The following is a 17883-nucleotide window of genomic DNA, read 5'->3' as shown; positions in this document are numbered from 1 at the left end:
TACTTTACATAATTTTATGTATTTTAAAGAAACAAAGAGAAGGAAGGCAGTATATGTTTATAGTGTTTGCTATATTAACCTTCTTGTTTACCATTTCTGGTTCTCTTCATTTGTTCCTGGGGGTTAAAATTACCATCAAGTGTAATTTTCTTACTCCAATATAACTTTGCTCCCACCCACCTCCTTTGTAATATTATTGTCACAAATATTATATTTCTGTGTGGTATGAGCTCAACAATACAATTATATACACATTATTATTTTATTTTATTTTATTTTTTAAAGCTTATTTATTTATTTTTGAGAGAGAGAGAGCACGCAGGTGGAGCAGAGAGAGGGAGAGAGAATCCAAAGCAGGCTCCGCGCTGTCAGCGCAGAGCCCCAACTTGGGACTCAATCCAAGGAACCGTGAGATCGTGACCTGAGCTGAAATCAACCGACTGAGCCACCCAGGGCCCCTCCTTAAGGAGTTTGAAAACGAGACCAAACTGAAGCATGCTCCCTGTCTCATCATAAGGGAAGGCAGATAGCCACAGCCCAGAGCAGGAAGAGTCCCATCGGTATAGGGCAAGAGGTCTCAAGAGTGTCAGGTGTTGGGTTTTGGACGCCTGCGGAGCTCCCACTACCAGCCCCCACCTCTGCCCATGACTTGACTTATAAGGAGAAGAGACCTATCCAAGGTCACAAGGTGGGTTTCTTTCTGCCCTTTGGAGTTAGACCAGATGCCAACATCCTTGGGGGAGGAGGGATGGGGGCCCCTTCTAGTCCCACCCCAGTGCTTATTACAGGGACGTTGTCATTGAGGCTGACACCACCAGACCTGGAACCTTTTCTGAGGTGGTGGGAGTTCAGGACCGGAGAACCAAGGGTAGGGGGAGTGTCAGAGGGGGCCCAGGGACCAAGCTCAGTTTGGAGCTGGTGACCTCCCAATCTACCTGATTCCCAGGGCCCACAAACGTGTGGGGAATGGCTGCTCAGCTTCAGAGGAGTTTATTGCTGGGACCCGGAGAGGAGCTGCTGCAATGGCTCCCCGAGGAGGTGACCAGTCTCCGGCCTCGGCCCGGCCAGGGCTGACACCGGTGTCTGTGGGTGGTGGCAGCACCGGGACGCAGGATGAGCACTGCTGCCTCCTGGAAGCTGGGTTGCTCCAGGCAAGGGGAGCTGAGTGAGCAGCTGGGAAGGCCCGCCCTCCCTCCCCATGTGCCCCGGTGGGGGGGGGGGGGGGGGCTGCCAGTGTAACAGGGACAGCGCCACCCCCTGGACAGCCTGTGCACCCTCCCACATTATTTTAATTGCTTTCTAAATCAGTTAAGAGAAGAAAGGAGATGAAACATGCATTCACACCATCTTTAATTACCTAATTACCTTTACCTGTTTTGTGTGTGTATGCATGTGTGTGTTTGAATTCCCATCAGGCTTCACTGGCTTTCAGCCCAAGGCACTTCCTTTAGTATTTCTTGTAAGGTGGGTTGGCTAGCAACAGATTCTTTCGGTTTTTGTTTATCTAGGAGTGTCTTTCTTTTGTTTTCATTTTTGTAAGGTGGTGTTGATGGTATTACGTATTTGGTTGACAGATTTTTTTTTTTTGTACAGTTCTTTGAATACCTCCCCTTCTAGATTCCCTTGTGTTTCTAATAAGGAGTCGGTGGGTAATCTTATGGGGGTTTTCATACATGACAAGTTGTTTTCCAATCACTGCTTTTGAGATTTTTCTCTTTGCCTTCGACATTTTCTCTTTCAAAAAAAGTCTTCTCACATTTTTACATGATGTATCTAGGTGTGGATCTTGTTCTGTTTATCCTACTTAACATTGGTTGAACTTGGATGTGTAGGTTATTCTTTTTTAGAGCAAATATGGGAAGTTTTCAGTCATTATTTCTTCAGAAGGTTTTTCTGCTTCTTTCTCTCTTCTCCCCTTCTGATTCTCCAATTATATGTATGTTGGTATCCCACATTTTTCTGAGGTTCTGCTCGTTTTCCATCATCTTTTTTCTGTTTCTCAAATTAAATAATCTCTATTGATTTATCTTCAAATTCATAGATAATTTTCGCATGCCAGTTCAAAACTGCTATAATAAATTTTTCATTTAAGTTATTGTACTTCTCAACTCCAGAATCTGCATTTGTTTCTTTTTAAAAAAATAATTTCTATTTTTTAAAGTTTATTTTTGAGAGAGAGAGAGAGAGATTGAGAGCACGCCAGCAGGGGAGGGGTAGAGAGAGAGGAAGACAGAGAGAATCCCAAACAGGCTCCATGCTGTCAGGGCAGAACCCAATTCAGGGCTCGGTCTCACAAACCTTGTGGGATAATGACCTGAGCCCAAATCAAGAGTTGGATGCTTAACCAACTAAGCCACCCAGGCGCCACCTATGATTTCTGTTTATTTTCTCTATTTGATCAGACGTTATCATCATACCTCCCTTTACCTTTTTTTTTTTTTAAGATTTTATTTTTAAGTAATTGCTACACCCAACATGAGGTTTGAAATTATAACCCCAAGATCAAGAGTTGTGTGCTCTACTGACTGAGCCAGTCGGGTGCCCCTCTTTACTTCTTTAACCACAGTTTTCTTTAGCTGTTCAAGGATATTTATAATGACCGTTTCAAAGTCTTTCTCTGTTATGTATAACAGCGGGATCCAGGCAGTTTCTGTTGTCTGCTTTTTTTTTTTTTCTTGCGTGTGGGTCACACTTTTTGCTTCTTTGCATGTCTCAAATTTCTTGTGGAAAACTGGAAATTTTAGTCAATGTCTATTAGCAACTCTGGACATTGACTTCCTCCACCCCTAGGGCATGTTGCTATTTGTCCGTTTATTTGCCTAATGTCGTGGCTGGACTTTTTTTAGGGAAGTCTACTTTCCCTGCAGTGTGAGGATGGTAGTAGTTTTATCAGAGTTCTATTTTTTTAAGTTTACTTATTTATTTTTGAGGGACTTAGGAGGAAAGAGAGGGAGAAGAGAGAAAGAATCCTGAGCAGGCTCCATGCTGTCAGTGCAGAGCCTGACTTGGGGCCCAAACTCACGAACCAAACCATGAGATCATGACCTGAGCCGAAACTGAGAATCTGCGCCTCATCGCTTAACCAACTGAGCCACCCAGGCACCCCTATTAGAGCTCCCTTTGCCTTTCATTTTCCCTAATCTCAGTTGAGCTGTCTGCCCCTATTGGTATCACACCCAGATGTTAGGTTCTACTAATTGCCAGACTGATTACTGTATCTTTTTTTTTTTTTTTTTTTTTTTTTTTTTTTTACAATGCCTTGGGGGTCTAAACTGCTTTACAGGCTGATCCAACTAAATTCAGTCCTCTTTCCAGGGGAGGTTTTTGAGGCCAGTCTTGGAAGTCTGTTCGAACCCCCAGAATGCTCTATTAATTGTATCTTTCTCTGGTTTTCCCTGGGAAACTAGATGGCCTATGGTTTAGCTTTGAGAATGTCCTTAGGCTTTTACTTCCCTACATTCTGTTTCAAATAAAGTCAGTTCTTTTGGGGGAGAACTTCTGTTTTATAGCCTGCCTCTGCTCCTCAGCAAAATCTGAGCTGTGGCTCCAGAGCCGAAGGCAGGGACAACGGCGTGCTTCTCTGTGAGTGACACCTGTTTTAGGAGTAGGGTGCTGGGTGGGGGCAGGGGCCCCTGATCTTCACAGTTTGCCTTTCTTGGTGTGGATGCTCTGACCCATGAATGAACTGAGATGAGGGCAATCAGAGCTCCTATGGTCTCGGCCTGTCACACCTGACGTAGATCCTTTGCCCTATGAGTGGGGCTTGATGGAAGACGAAAGCCTCTGAGCTCTCAGCCATACTTGCTTGAAACTCAGCCTCTGTGATACAGACCTGAGGCTGGTATGAGAAATGCCTGTGGCATGTCCCTCCCCAGGAGACACCATAGCCATCCATTGGGAGCTCAGGGGAGACAGCCTCATTTTCTTGGCCACACCCACTTGTGCTAAACTGGATGGGTGGATGGGGGGAGCAGATTCTAGCTTAAGTCCCCTAGATTTTTGCTATTCTCACTAAAATTTACTATATTTTCCTGTTACATGTTTCCTCATTTCCTTAGTACATGTCCTTAGGAAAATTTCTTGAAACTTTATTTTTTTAATTATTTTTTTTATGTTTATTTATTCTTGGGGGAGGGGGTGGAGAGACAGAGAGACAGAGAGACACAGAATCCAAAGAAGCAGGCTCCAGGCTCTGAGCTGTCAGCACAGAACCTGATGAGGGGCTCGAACTCACCAACTGTGAGATCACGGCCTGAGCCAAAGTCTGATACTTAACTGACTGAGCCACCCAGGTGTCTCAATTTCTTGACACTTTAAGTGGTTTTATTTCTCAAAAAAATTTTTTGCCATTTATGGTTGTTGCACTGACAGGTGGGTACATGGAGTTCACTTCGCTATTCTGGAAGTAGTTTACCCAATTGCCTTCTTAGCGTAAAATTTGAAGATTGAAAAAACAACAGTTACATCTGCCTCTGTGGAATTAGTTCTATCACAAAATAATATTTGAGACTGTCTCAATATTTCATAGCCAAATTTTGCATTGATTTAGGTCCAATCATATTGCTTACGGCAATTGTATACATAAAGATATAAAGAATTAAATCACAGTTGTGAGACAAGTGTAAATCCCAGGCTTACAGATTTATAAAGAGATTCCATGATGGCATCAGCAGTTGTAGATATTTTCACAAATTTCCTGGTTTCTGTTAAGATAAACAATTTAAAGAGAAAGGGTAAGTTTTTCAGGATTATTAAGATGTCTGCTTTTCTATCATGATTTATTTATTACTCACTTCTTTTTTTGTTTTTTTAAGATTTTATTTATGTATTTTTAATGTAATCTCCACCCCCAATGTGGGGCTCAAACTCACAACCCTGAGATCAAGAGTCACCTGCTTTACCGACTGAGCCAGCCAGGCATCTCTCTTGTTCACTTCTAAAATAATTTCTAAAACTTGATTAAATGGTGAATAATAAGATGTTGTTTCAATTTTCATAAAGAATTAGATGCAACCAATTAAGAGTTGACTTCTGGTTGTTAGTTTGCCCAAGCTAACCAAGTTATAAAATATTAACATATCTGGAAGCTCAGCTGCTTGCTTCTGTATGAAAACGAGCCTGTGATCATAGAAGTTTTCATGTAAGAATTAAGAAACAGAGAATGTAGAATTTTATGAACACTCCAGTCCAGGCCCTAGAAGATGCCTGTTGGAAATTTTGACAAGTGATCCTTAGGAACACCTTGGCTTCCTAACAAAGGCCGACCAATACTCTGATCCATTTCATGTGTAAAAGGTCATTTCTCTCATTGAGCAAGATCCTCTCTTCTTTTACTTTTCACTGACCAATAGTAGGCCTGTCTTCTGAAAAAATCTAGATCGGTTTTATCACATTGTCTAAAGAAGAACATTGATGTAGATCTGAAATGCAATTTTGCGAAAATTCACAAATAAGCCCACTTAAGAGAAAACTATCGATTAGAAGCTTGCAGCCACAATTCACAGCATATCTGACAGAATGTGGTTTAAACAATGGGGCCTGATTAACAAGTGTTATGAAAACTCTGGAGATAAGTTGTTCCAGAAATGGTTAATCTAGCAGCTTCAAGACAGCTTCTCTTTTTCATGATTAGGCCTCCACATGCATCACTTCCTTACTAACTAAAATCAAAAAGCAGAGAATGGAAGGATCTTTTCATCCAGAACTTTTTATCCCACTAAGACTCTCAGCAGGGGTGCCTGCGTGGCGCAGTTGGTTGAGCATCAGACTCTTGATTTTGGCTCAGATCATGATCCCAGGGTTGTGGGATCAAGCCCCACATCAGGCTCCCTGCTGAGAGTGGAGCCTGCTTAAGATTCTCTCTCTTTCCCTCTCTCTCTCCCTCTGCTCCTGTCCCCTGCTCATGCTCTTTCTAAAAAAAAAAAAAAAAAAAAAAAAAAAAAAAAAAAAAAAAAAAAAAAAGACTCAGCAGAAGGTTCCCATTTTGTGTCAACAGCCAGGGCTGGGTCACCTTGAACCAATCACTGTCCCAGGTAAATAAGGATCCTGTGATTGACTAGGAGTTATGTCAATCAATACTACTTACCTGGGGTCAGGGCAAACTGTTGCCTCCGACTTGGACCAAATTGGGATTCTACTCTCAGAAACAAGAATGGTTGTTGGGTAGTCAACTCACAGTTTCTATAAAAGTATCTTAGCCCAAACTTGAAAATTAAATCCTATGATAGAGTGATAAGTTTTTTTTTCTCTAATATATCCTATGCGAAAGTGTGTTTTTATAAGATTTGAGATATATTTCATACACGATAAAATTCACCCATTTCAAGTATACAGTGGTTTTTAGTATATTCACAGCTGTGCAACCATCTTGACTTAATTTTAGAACGTTTTCATCACCCTAAAAAGAAACCCTATGCATATTAGCAGTAATTCTCCACTCCTTCCCTCCTTCCTTAGCCCTGGGCGTCTACTACCTCCTTTCTGTCTTTTTGGATTTGTCAACTTTGGACATTTCACATAAATGGAATCATATAATTTGTGATCATTTGTGACAGACTTCTTTCACTTAGCATAATGTTTTCAAGGCCCGTTCATATTGTAACGTGTCAGTACTTCCTTATTTTTTTATTGCCAAACAACATTCCATTTTAAGCAAGCTTACTTTTTTTTTTTTTTTTTAGTAATCTTTAAACCTAACATGAGGCTGGAACTCACAAACCCAAGATCAAGAGTCACATGCTCTACCGACTGAGCCAGCCAGGTGCTGCCAAACTTACATTTTTTTATCCATTCATCAGTAGATGGGCATTTACAACCACCTTTTGTCTGTTACGAATAATTCTGGTATAAGCATTTGTGAGCACACTTTTGTGTGAACATGTTTTCAATTCCCTTGGATATATACTTAGGAATGAAATTGCTGAATCATATGGTAACTCTATGTTTAGCATTTTGAGGGATCGCCAAACTATTTTGCAAGGCAGCTGCACAATTTTACATTCTTACCAGCAACGAATGAGGGTTCCAGTGTTTCCACATATTCATGAACACTTGTTATTGTCATCTTTTTCATTTTAGTCATCCCAGTGGGTGTGACATGGTATATCATCGTGGTTTGTTTGCATCTCCCTTATATCTAATGACATGGAGCATCTTTTCATGTACCTGTTGGCCATTTGTATATTCTCTGTGGAGGAATGTCTATTCAAATCTTTGCCCATTTTTAAATTGGCTTATATTTTTTTTATTGTTAATTGGTGAGAGTTCTTTGTGTATTCTGGATACAATCCCTTGTTAGATACATGATTTACACATATTTTCTCCCATTCTGTAGGTTGTCTTTTCACTTTCCTGATTGTGCCCATTGAGGCACAAAAAGTTTTAATTTCGATGTAGTCCAATGTGTTTATTTTTCCTTTGTGTACTTTGGGTTGGTATTTAAGAAATCATGTGTAATCCCAGGTCACAAAGATTTACTTCTGTATCGCCTGTTAGGAATTTCATAGTTTGAGCTCTTACATTTAGGTCATGATTAATTTTGATTTAATTTTTGTGTGTAGTGTGAGATGGCGTACGACTTAATTTTTTTTTTCATGTGAATATCCAGTTGTCTCCGAACCATTTGTTAAATAAATCATGATTCTCCTGTTGAATTGTCTTGGAATCTTTGATGAAAACCACTTGAACATAAATGTAAGGCTGTATTACTGGACTTCATCTCTATTCCGTTGATTCATAAGCCAACCCTCTTGCCACCACCACGGCGGCTTCATGACTGTAGCTTTGTTGTGAGCTTTCAACAGTTTGTGTGTCCTCCAACTTCGTTCTTCTTTTTCAGAATTGTCTGTCTATTCAAGGTCCCTTGCATTTCCACATGAATTTTATGGTCAGTTTATCAATTTCTGGAAAAAAAAATCCTCCTGGGATGTTGACAAGGATCGCATTGAATCTGTAGGTCGATTTGGGAAGTATTGCTGTCTTAACTATATTAAGTCTTCTCGATTCATGAACATAGGATGACTTTCCATTATTTAGGTCTTTTACAATTTATCGCAGCAACTTTCTGTAGTTTTCAGAATATAAATTTTGCATGTCATTTGTTAAATTTATTCCCAAGTATTCTATTTTTTATGCTGTGGTAAATAGAACTGTTTTCTTTATTGGGGTTGTCCCTTGCTGGTATACAAAAATACAGTTGATTTTTGTGTATTGATTTTGTATCCTGACACTTTGCCGAACTTGTTTATTAGTTCTAATCATTTTTTAGTGGATTCTGCTGGATTTTGTACATACAGGATCATGTCATCTGCAAATAGACATTGTTTTACTTTTTCCTTTCCAGTCTGGATGCCTTTTCTTTTTCTTGCCTAAGTGCTCTGGCTAGGACCTCTAGTTGAATGGAATACAAATGGTGAGGTCGGAGATTTTTGTCTCATTCTTGGTCTTAAGGGAAAAGCTTCCAGTATGTTTCCAATAAATATGATGCTAGCTGTGGGGTTTTCACAGATTCCCTTTTTGAGCTGGAGGAATTTCCCTTCTACTGTTTTCTAGTTTGGTTGCCAAAGTACTATTTAACTACCTTTTATAAAGTAAAGAAGTAAAATCAGTGTCCATTTTCAAAAACTTCCCTTCTTCCCTTACCCTCTCCCATTTTTCATTTACTCAGAAAATGCTTGATGGGCCTATCTTCAATAAAAGAGTAGTTTTAAGAAATTACTCAAGAAACCAGTTGTCTAATATCATCTTTCCCTCCCCTCTTCAGGCACCAGAATTTCTCTCTCCTTTCCCTTCTTCCTCGGGATGAGTTAGTAATAATGTACCTACTGTAGAGCTAGAAGAGGTATCATTGACTGAAGGAGATTGCATTAAAAAATCTTTGTCTAACTGATATAGGAAAGACAGTTTCCAGTTAAGGAATTTCGGGCATCAGTCACGCTCACTTAGGCTGCCACCTGCTCCGGTCGAAGAAAATAAACGGATACTTGATACGAAGTCATATTTAGCAAAATGGTAATACAGAAGCTCTTTCAGAGTTGCAGACAGTAATTCAGTCACTTCAATCTGGCATTCCATTTCCTATCTGTTTATGTCAACTAGTTTTTGAAACCAACCTCTTGAACTCTGAGTTGGGGTGATGTTCGGTCTGGTAACTAAATAAACAGCAGCAGGAACGAGGTGGGCAAGGCAGCTGTGTTGCCTCAGAGAGGTGCTTTATTTGTTGATGTCCAGCCTTCTTTCAAAAGGATTAATGCCACCTAAATTCAGTGATGAGGAAATTGGGAGGTTGGGAAATGAGACCGTTAAAGACAGACCGTAGGTCTGTTTGGGGTGCGAACCCTGCCTGGGCTCCTGGAAGAGGTCGCCTCTCCCAGAATTAGCTTCTGCTACTCTGCTAGCCAGGGGATGTGGAAGGCGATAGCATCCCCTCAACTGGCCCAGATGAGGGAGGATGTTTGAACCTCTGGGTAACAGGGACATTGGCTGCTCTCCGAAGTCCCACACATTGCTCCAGAGCCCTGAGGAGCAAAGATGGGAAGTAGAAGGCCTACACAGCCCATCCTCCAACCCTGTGCTCCTCCCTCACCCCAGGCATCTATCGGTATCTTAGGCTACAGATACAGATAAAACACTTCCAAGCCACTGCCTGCTAGAGCAAAGAGTGTGAGGGGATTCTAGGAGGAGAAAGCTGTGGAATCACGCTTTCCAAATGTGTGTTTGGGAGGTTAAGTGGACGAGATGTGGAGTAAGAGTGCTCAGGTCAGATCCCGGCTCTATCACGTAAGCCTGCTGCCTGCATAGACTAAGTGCTCAGAAAACAGTGCCTGTTCTTAGAATTGAGGTGGCCTCTTTAAAGAAGTGGAGTGGAATGTCTCACCACTTTTACATCCTAACTTGAAAGGCAAATAAACCTTAAAAATGTTAAGGAGAGAGGGGTGTCTGGGTGGCTAAGTTGGTTGAGCGTCCAACTCTTGATTTTGGCTCAGGTCATGATCACAGTTCGTGGTTCGAGCTCCCAGTCAGGCTCTGCGCTGACAGTGCAAGGCCTGCTTGACATTCTCTCTCTCACTCTCTCTCTCTCTCTCTCTCTCTGCCCCTACCCCACTCGTTCTCTCTCTCTCAAAAATAAATAAAATTAAAAATTAAAAAAGAAAGAAAGAACGAGAATCAATAGAACACCCTGCCTCTTCGAGCTTCCTCAGGCCTTTCCATGAGCAATGGTTTTGTTTCAGTCTTTCAAGCAGCACGGTCCTTTTACCAGCAAAAATGGCCGAAGAACAAATATTTTTCACGAGAGTATGAGGAGACTATGCCATCTACCACTAAAAGGAAAGGACATCTATTTAGTCACTTCCTGGAACTCGATTCTTGTGACATTAGCTCACATTTCGAATTGACTTTTTCATGTCAGTGGGAGACTTCTTTGCACTCCGTTCTTTTACAGAGTTTGTTCTATTCCACATCCCCTTTGCTTCTCTCGTTAATGAGAATATGAAACAAAAAAGAGCATCTTTCAGCTTTGTAGACAATACCACCATAGCTATCTTAAACTCCGGTTTCTGCAAATAAGCTGCCTTTTTTTTTTTTTTTTTTTAATAACAGGAAGGAAAAAAATCAGTCTTTCGTATCAGAAAATAAGGTTGTGTTTTAGGGAGTTTATTAGGGGTTCTGGAGGAGACAAACTCCGGTTCTCATAGTATTATATTTCCCGTCCCACACATGTATGTGATAGCCTATGACTGAGCATTAACTTGCCATTTCCTCCTTTTTTGCTTTTTCCTCTCTTTCCTTCTCCTCCCCCCTTCCTCTCCATCTCATTTGAATGGAGGCTGACAGCACTGTCCCAGAAGAATTAGCAGCGGCTATTTCTTTTACCAGAAATTATGACTCTGCCTACCTCAAAGTCAATCTGCTGGAAGACGCGGGCACTGTTGCATAACTGAATGACAGTCACAACGCGACTCTTGTGCTACCCTTCCAGAGACGTGTTACATGGTTCGGTCTTGAGGTAAAAATGTAATTAAAAAAAGAGAAAAAAGAAAATCACCTTTGCTAAAAAAAAAAAAAAAAAAAAAAAATTCCTTTTTTACTGTAAGAGAATATGTTTTCAATATTTTGGTAAATATGTAGGAATATTTTTAGTAATTGAGGAAAACTAACAAACCCAACATATCTTTAAGTTTAAGTGGGAAATTTGCTTTGGATCTGAAATTTAAGAACAGGTGTAATTTTGCAGTTTGGGTTTGAAGAAAGACTAAAACCAGAGGATCAAAACATCCAAAAAAATCTATTCTCTGGCGTTTTAGGACACAGATGAGTAAAAATTCCTGCTAGAAAATTCACTCCAGTTTTTACAGAATTGATTTTTCCATCTGGCATTAGAGACTGGTGATTATTCAAACAATGCCTCCACTGCATAGCACTTGAAATCTATGTTTATTGAATATTTCTGATGGTTATTAATGTTGAAAAATGGTAGTACCATTTAACCAAACTGGTAAACAGGAAGGTTAATTAAATATGACATAATTTTCAATTAGGAAAAACAGAAAACACATTTGCAGTTTTTGCTATAATCATTTTTTATTTTATGATCCAGAAAGTATCTTAGGTGTTCTCAGGGTCATGAATTATCATTATGAATAGCAAGCCTATTCCTATTTGGAAATGCTCCTTAATTTTTTTTAATGTTTATTTATTTTTGAGAGAGAGAGAGAGAGAGCAAGCGGGGGAAGGGCAGAGAGAGAGAGAGGGAGACACAGAATCCAAAGCAGGCTCTGGGTTCTGAGCTGTCAGCACAGATCCCAACGTGGGGCTGGAACTCACAAACTGTGAGATCATGACCTGAGCCGAAGTTGGAAGCTTAACCAACTGAGCCACCCGGGCGCCCCTGGAAATGCTCTTTAAATAGGAACGGTATGAGGCACCACAGCAACTTGGTTGAGTGCCTTGGCTCCAACTTTTATTATATGTGTGATGTCAGATACATTTGCTGTGCCAGTTACCTGTGGCCACCCTGGTGTTCTGTGACAAATGACCCTAAGACCCAGTGACATCCAATTACATACATCCATGGGTTTGCTTAGTGTTGGTTGATCTGGTCTGGCTCAGCTGGGCCTGTCGTCAATCTGTGAATTAGTTTCAGGCCCACTTCACATATGTCTCATCCTCCCTGGGCCTACCCAAGACATATTTTTCTCATAGTGATGGCAGAATCCCAGAAGTGCAAGCCCAACTATGCAATCCCATTTTAAATTTCTCCTTGTGTCTTATCTGTGAACATCCCTTTTCCCAGAATAATCCCCATGGTGCTAGCCCAACAAATATAGGATGGGGAAAATATAATTTGCTCACAGAGGTTCGGTGTGTATGTGTGAATATTCACTAAGTCGTGAGTAGGCATCTAATCTAACATATTATTTCAGCTTCCTAAATCTCTATTTTCCTCATCAGTAAAATTGCGACAAATAAATTGAGTAATGGCCTTGGTATTCAGACATGAGGCATTGTAATGTGGAGTACAGAGAGCAGAGAGGATGCCCACTAGGATTTCCTGAGATGCAGCTGTTGTCATCCTTAAAAGGAATATTGTAGACTCATGGAATAACACAACAGGAAGAGATGCTCAAGCACCATTTAATAATTCCAAATGTGCAGAAGAGTGGCAAAAATGGTACAAAGAACTTGCCCTTCACCCAGATTCACTAGTTGTTAACATTTTGCCACATTTGCTTTTCCTGAACCATTTGAGAGTTAGTTGTAGACAACATAGTCTTTTATCCGTAAATGCTCCCCATGCTATTTCCTCAGAACAAGAACAGTCTGTTACATAGCCACAGTACAAATATCAAATTCAGAAAATTTAACAATGATTCACTATTATTATCTACTATATAGTCCATATTCAAATCTCACCAATTGTTTAAGTAATTCTATGGCAATCCCTTTCTCCCCATCCCCTCTTCTCCAATTCAGAACCTACTCCAAAATCACACAAGGCATTTAGTCTTCATAGTTTTTGTACTCACCTTTAACCTGAAAGAGTTATTCAACCTCTCTATCTCTCATGTCATTGCTTTTCAAAGACTGTAGGTCAATTAGTTGGTGGACTGTCCCTTGTTTGTTTGTTTTTTCTTTCTTTCTGATGTTTTCTCATGATTACATTAGGTTATGCATTTGGGGCAAGATACTTCATCAGTGCTATTGTGTTCTTCCCAGTGCATCACATCGGGAGACCCATGATGTCTGCTTATTCCAAAATTGGTGATGTTAACATTGATTCTTTGATTAAGGTGGTGTCTGTCACTAGATTTCACTAGAAATCACTCTCTTCCCTTTGTAGTTTATAAATGTGTTGTAAAATGCTTTGGGACAATGTAGATATCCTATTGTTCCTCAGGTATTCACCCTACTTTTTGTAGCCATTGATAATTCTTCCCTGAATCAGTCATTACTATAAAGGTTCAGAAAGGTTGATTTTCCAACTCCATTGTCTTTTCTACATTTATTAGTTGGCATTCTTCTCTGAAGAATCACTTTCCTTTCATCCCTATTTATTTTAGCAGTATGGACTTGTGGATTTTTATTCAATTCCATGGATTATAGGACACAATACATAATTTTTATTATACTTGATGTTCAAACTGTCCATATTTGGCCAGTTAGGAGCCCCTTCAAACTGGCTGCCATGTCTTTTTGATTACATTCTTACTTTTTGGCATAACAGTCATTCCAGGGCTCATGTTGTACTTTTTTTTTGCTCCAGTCCTGGAATTAGCCATTTCTCCAAGGAACCCTAGTTTAATATGTTCTTTTGCCTTCAGGCTGAGTCATATTAATTTAGATGAAAACTCAGACCAAAAGCTCAATAATGCAGGTTTAATAACACGATCATGAGCACTCTGAGGAGCTGTATACTCAAACACATTTTACTGACTTTTACATAATAACTCCTAGCTGATGATACTATAAAATATCAGAATTTGGCAAATTGACTAATGCACACAAATGGCATTATTCATTAATGGGCCACATCAAGTACGTGTGTGTGTGTGTGTGTGTGTGTGTGTGTGTGTTTAACTGAAGGTCAATTACTGGTCCTTCTTCCATAAGAAGTTGTGACCAGGGACAGAGAAGAGGGGAACCAGACATCGCAAGGAGAGGTCATTTCCACAACATTCCATTTATACACAGAACTAAATAGACAAGTGCAGAGTCACTACTGCTGTTAGAAGTTGGCAGAGTGGGAAAAGGAAGGAGCAGGTTGGGAATTGGGGTGTCATTAAAAAAATACAGGAACCCCCAAACTGGGGTGGCTGGGGAGAACTTGGTCTTGCTTCAACGCAAGTGGAATCACATCTAAAGCAGTTTGGGGAGGTCAGAACCATCAGGGATGGGGGGGGCGGGGAGGAAGGTCCAGGGGGTGAGGGGGCTGTTTGTGGGTAAAGAGATTACCCTCCCCCTGCTGGGATCTGACACCTCCTCCAGTCTGGCAGGAAGGGTGCAGCCTGCAACCTCCTTTGGTGGGTCTGGGCTGCCAGATACTCCAGGCAGGGGGCTGCAGGGGGCTCGCATAAGGCTTGCCTTCCAAGGAGATGACAACACTGGCTCCCAGCTTCTCTGACAGGGTGCAGCGGTTCTTGATCTCCTCATACAACAAATTTGCTTGTAATTCATGCTTGATGTCCATCAGCTTCTTCTTGATGGTGTCCTTGGAGCTGACTGAGATCATTTTGCTCTTAAATAGTGCAGGCTCCAGTGCACAGAAGGTAAACACCGGGTCCACCTTCTTGCTGTCCTTGGTCTCACGGGTTGTGTCATAGAGGGCATAGTGGCAGTAGTTGTGTGGCAGCATCTTGACAAAGGTGGCGTCACGGTTGTCCGTCGTCTGGCCCACATCGTCTGGCAAGGCTCTCCTTGCCCTCCTCCGGGACCATGTTCTTCTTGTCCTTGCTAAGGCAGAAGCCTACCGCCTTCTTGTGCTTCTTCACCTCCTCTGGTGTGGAGGACTTACACACTTCCATGTCACTGGACACTTCGATGACGCCATCAGAGACGCCACACCGGAGGCCATGTTTCCAGAAGTGAAAGGGAGATTGCAAAGAGGGTCAGAAGAGATGAGGGTACCTGCCGCTGCTGTGGCATTCAACTGCCACATCAAGTACATTTCAACATCATCCATTATAACAAAAGATGTGACCCCCGCTCCCACATGAAACAAGATAGATACATGCTATTGTATAACAGACATTGACTTCTGGAAAGTTTGTTTTTTCAGAAAGAAAACTGTAAATAAATGTGTTTGCCATTATCTGTGTATATTAAAGAGATTCCAAAGTCCCTGTCAATGATCTCTCTCTCTTTTTCAAAGCTTGTTTATTTTTTCAAAGTTTATTTATTTATTTAGAGAGAAATTTGGAATCCCAAGCAGGCTCTGTACTGAGCTACCTAGGCACCCTGAGTTTGTTTGTTTATTTGTTTATTTATTTATTTATTTAAGTAATCTGTACACCCAACATGGGACTCAACTCATGACCCGACCTCAAAAGTTGCATGCTTTTTTGACTGAGCCAACCAGGTGCCCCTATTTATCTCTTAGAAAAAGAAAAAAATCACAGTCAAGGGGCTCTTGGGCGGCTCAGTTGGTTAAACATTGGACTCTTGATTTTTGCTCAGGTCGTGATCTCATGGTTTGTGAATTTGAGCCCTGCATGAGGCTCTGAGCTGACAGCATGGAGTCTCCTTGGGATTCTCTCTCACCCTCTTTCTCTGCCCCTCCCTTCCCCCTGAAAATAAATAAACTTAAAAAAAGTCACAAATACAGTGAAGAATCTGGACATTGTCCTGACTGTTCTTGAAGAGAAATATGTCATCTGTCTGAGTGCAACATTTAAACTTTAGTGAACATATTAGCGTAAGTAGTTCATAGGTATAGGTCAGCATTGATTAGGGACTCATGAGGCAGACCTATTCTTTTAAACTTTCCGCTGATCAAAACGCTTTTTCATCATGCAATCCACACAATCCAGTGGGTTAGTCATTTATGAATTGATTTTTTTTCTGCCTCCTTCTACTTGTCCTCTTTTCCAGTTTTCTGTTTACATTCCCATGGATGTCAAACATAGCACCCTCTCTTCATTTCACATTCCTGAGGATGCCAACTTTTCGAAGAGGCTGGGTTTCTTCAGGTTTCTGCAATGAGCAAAACACTTCGGGTAGCGGTACCCTCCTGTGTGACTCCATACCTATCCAGACAGTATAAGTGTTTGGATGGAACCAGGAAGCAGCAGCAGAGAATTCTAGCCCTGGCCTAGTGGAGGGGTGATCCACAGGCATCATTCTACCAGCCTCCAGTGAGGGTGGGGTGGGGTGGGGACTTGAACTTGCTCTCAGGCAGGGGCAAGGGGAAGAGAGTGAGAGAGTGTGCATGCTTGCCCACAAGTCTTTACCATGCCCATAAAAGTCCCTACAACACCATCTCTTAGCGCAAAACTCCATGAGACCTCTCCTTAATGGTGAATCCTGGGCATGTTTTTAGTGCTTTGTCTGTAATTGTCATAATATGGGTGATCTAATTTATGTTATTGGTATGTGTGTGCTTAACTGTCGGCTTTGCAAATTTCTTTGTAAGCACCTCGAGATCAGGGATGTCTCTAGCTGATCTTCACATACCTCATACGGTGAACAAGGAAAAGTGCTCAGTAAGTATTTGTTGACCTGGAATTTGATGATCTCTTTCATTGCCAAAATCCAATTATGCAACGTTTTCATCTAGAAGGGTTTTTTTCCCCCAATTATTTCTCTGAAACAGGCAACACTTAGACCAATACTTTGGCAACATTTAAGTCCAATTTAGACCCTCATCACTCATGACAAATCACATTGTTTAAAAATGGTGATCAGATGGGGCGCCCGGATGACTCAGTCATTAAGAGTCAGACTTTGGCTCAGGTCATGATCTCAGTTCGTGGGTTCGAGCCCCACATGGGGCTCTGTGCAGACAGCTCAGAGCCTGGAGCCTGCTTTGGATTCTGTGTCTTCCTGTCTCTCTGCCCCTCTCCCACTCGCACTCTGTGTCTCTCTCTCTCTCAAAAATAAATAAACATTAAAAAAATAAAAAATAATAAAAATGGTGATCAGGCACAGGAGTTTGTTTTAACAAGCTCCACCACTCAAGAGTGCCAAGATGGCAGCAGGGCTCCCCCTGTGTAGATGGGAGCCACCATTTACTGTTCACCTTCCACTTTGCAAGAGTGGGAAAGTTCCACAGAGATCCACAAAAGCCACCTTTCAGAATTAGGTATCTCACTTATGGTTCTAGAAAAACAGCATATTTATTTATGTCTGTTTGATTGACTTCATTAAATCTTTAATCCCCAAAGCATAAGTGCTTAACATGATTGATCGTTTACATGAATAATTAAAATAGGAATTGGAGCTTTTCTTAAAAAAGAAATAATAGTTGAGTATAAACTAGAAATATGAATTCTGTTCTCTCACCTCATCACCCTTGAATCTGGGCCAGCTCTGGTACCAGGCTCTGGAGACTGACCGTCCTGTGGGGACAGTCAGCTCTGCCCAATTGTGTCATTTGGCCGAATTCCATATCCTCTCTCTGCCTCTATTTCCTTATCTTTAAAATGGGCATTATAACCCTTCATCTAATCCTATGACATTGTTGTGAGGCTTAAATAAGTCAACATATATTAAAAGCTCACCGAGGAGCTTGGCACAGGGCAAGCACCAGTGACTGAGCAATTCGGTGAGACTGTAAGGTGTCGGGTGAGCATATGTCCCATACATGTACGAGCGTATGGGCCAAGGCTCTTTCAGGGGCATTGTGCTCTTTGGAGGCCATTTTTCCTTCTTCTCCTAATACTAAAAGCA

General features: G+C 41.2%; 1 pseudogene; it reads right to left on the bottom strand.

The window, feature by feature from the left end:
• Positions 1-14383: 14383 nt before the first annotated feature.
• Positions 14384-15047, bottom strand: LOC121041576 (cofilin-1-like; annotated as a pseudogene).
• Positions 15048-17883: the final 2836 nt, after the last annotated feature.

This window comes from Herpailurus yagouaroundi, unplaced genomic scaffold (genome assembly GCF_014898765.1).
Source record: "Herpailurus yagouaroundi ecotype Mexico unplaced genomic scaffold, PumYag 29, whole genome shotgun sequence".
In the NCBI taxonomy this organism is placed as follows: domain Eukaryota; kingdom Metazoa; phylum Chordata; class Mammalia; order Carnivora; family Felidae; genus Herpailurus; species Herpailurus yagouaroundi.
The sequence above is the reverse complement of the archived record's forward strand: the minus strand, read 5'-3'. Positions and strand labels throughout refer to the sequence as shown.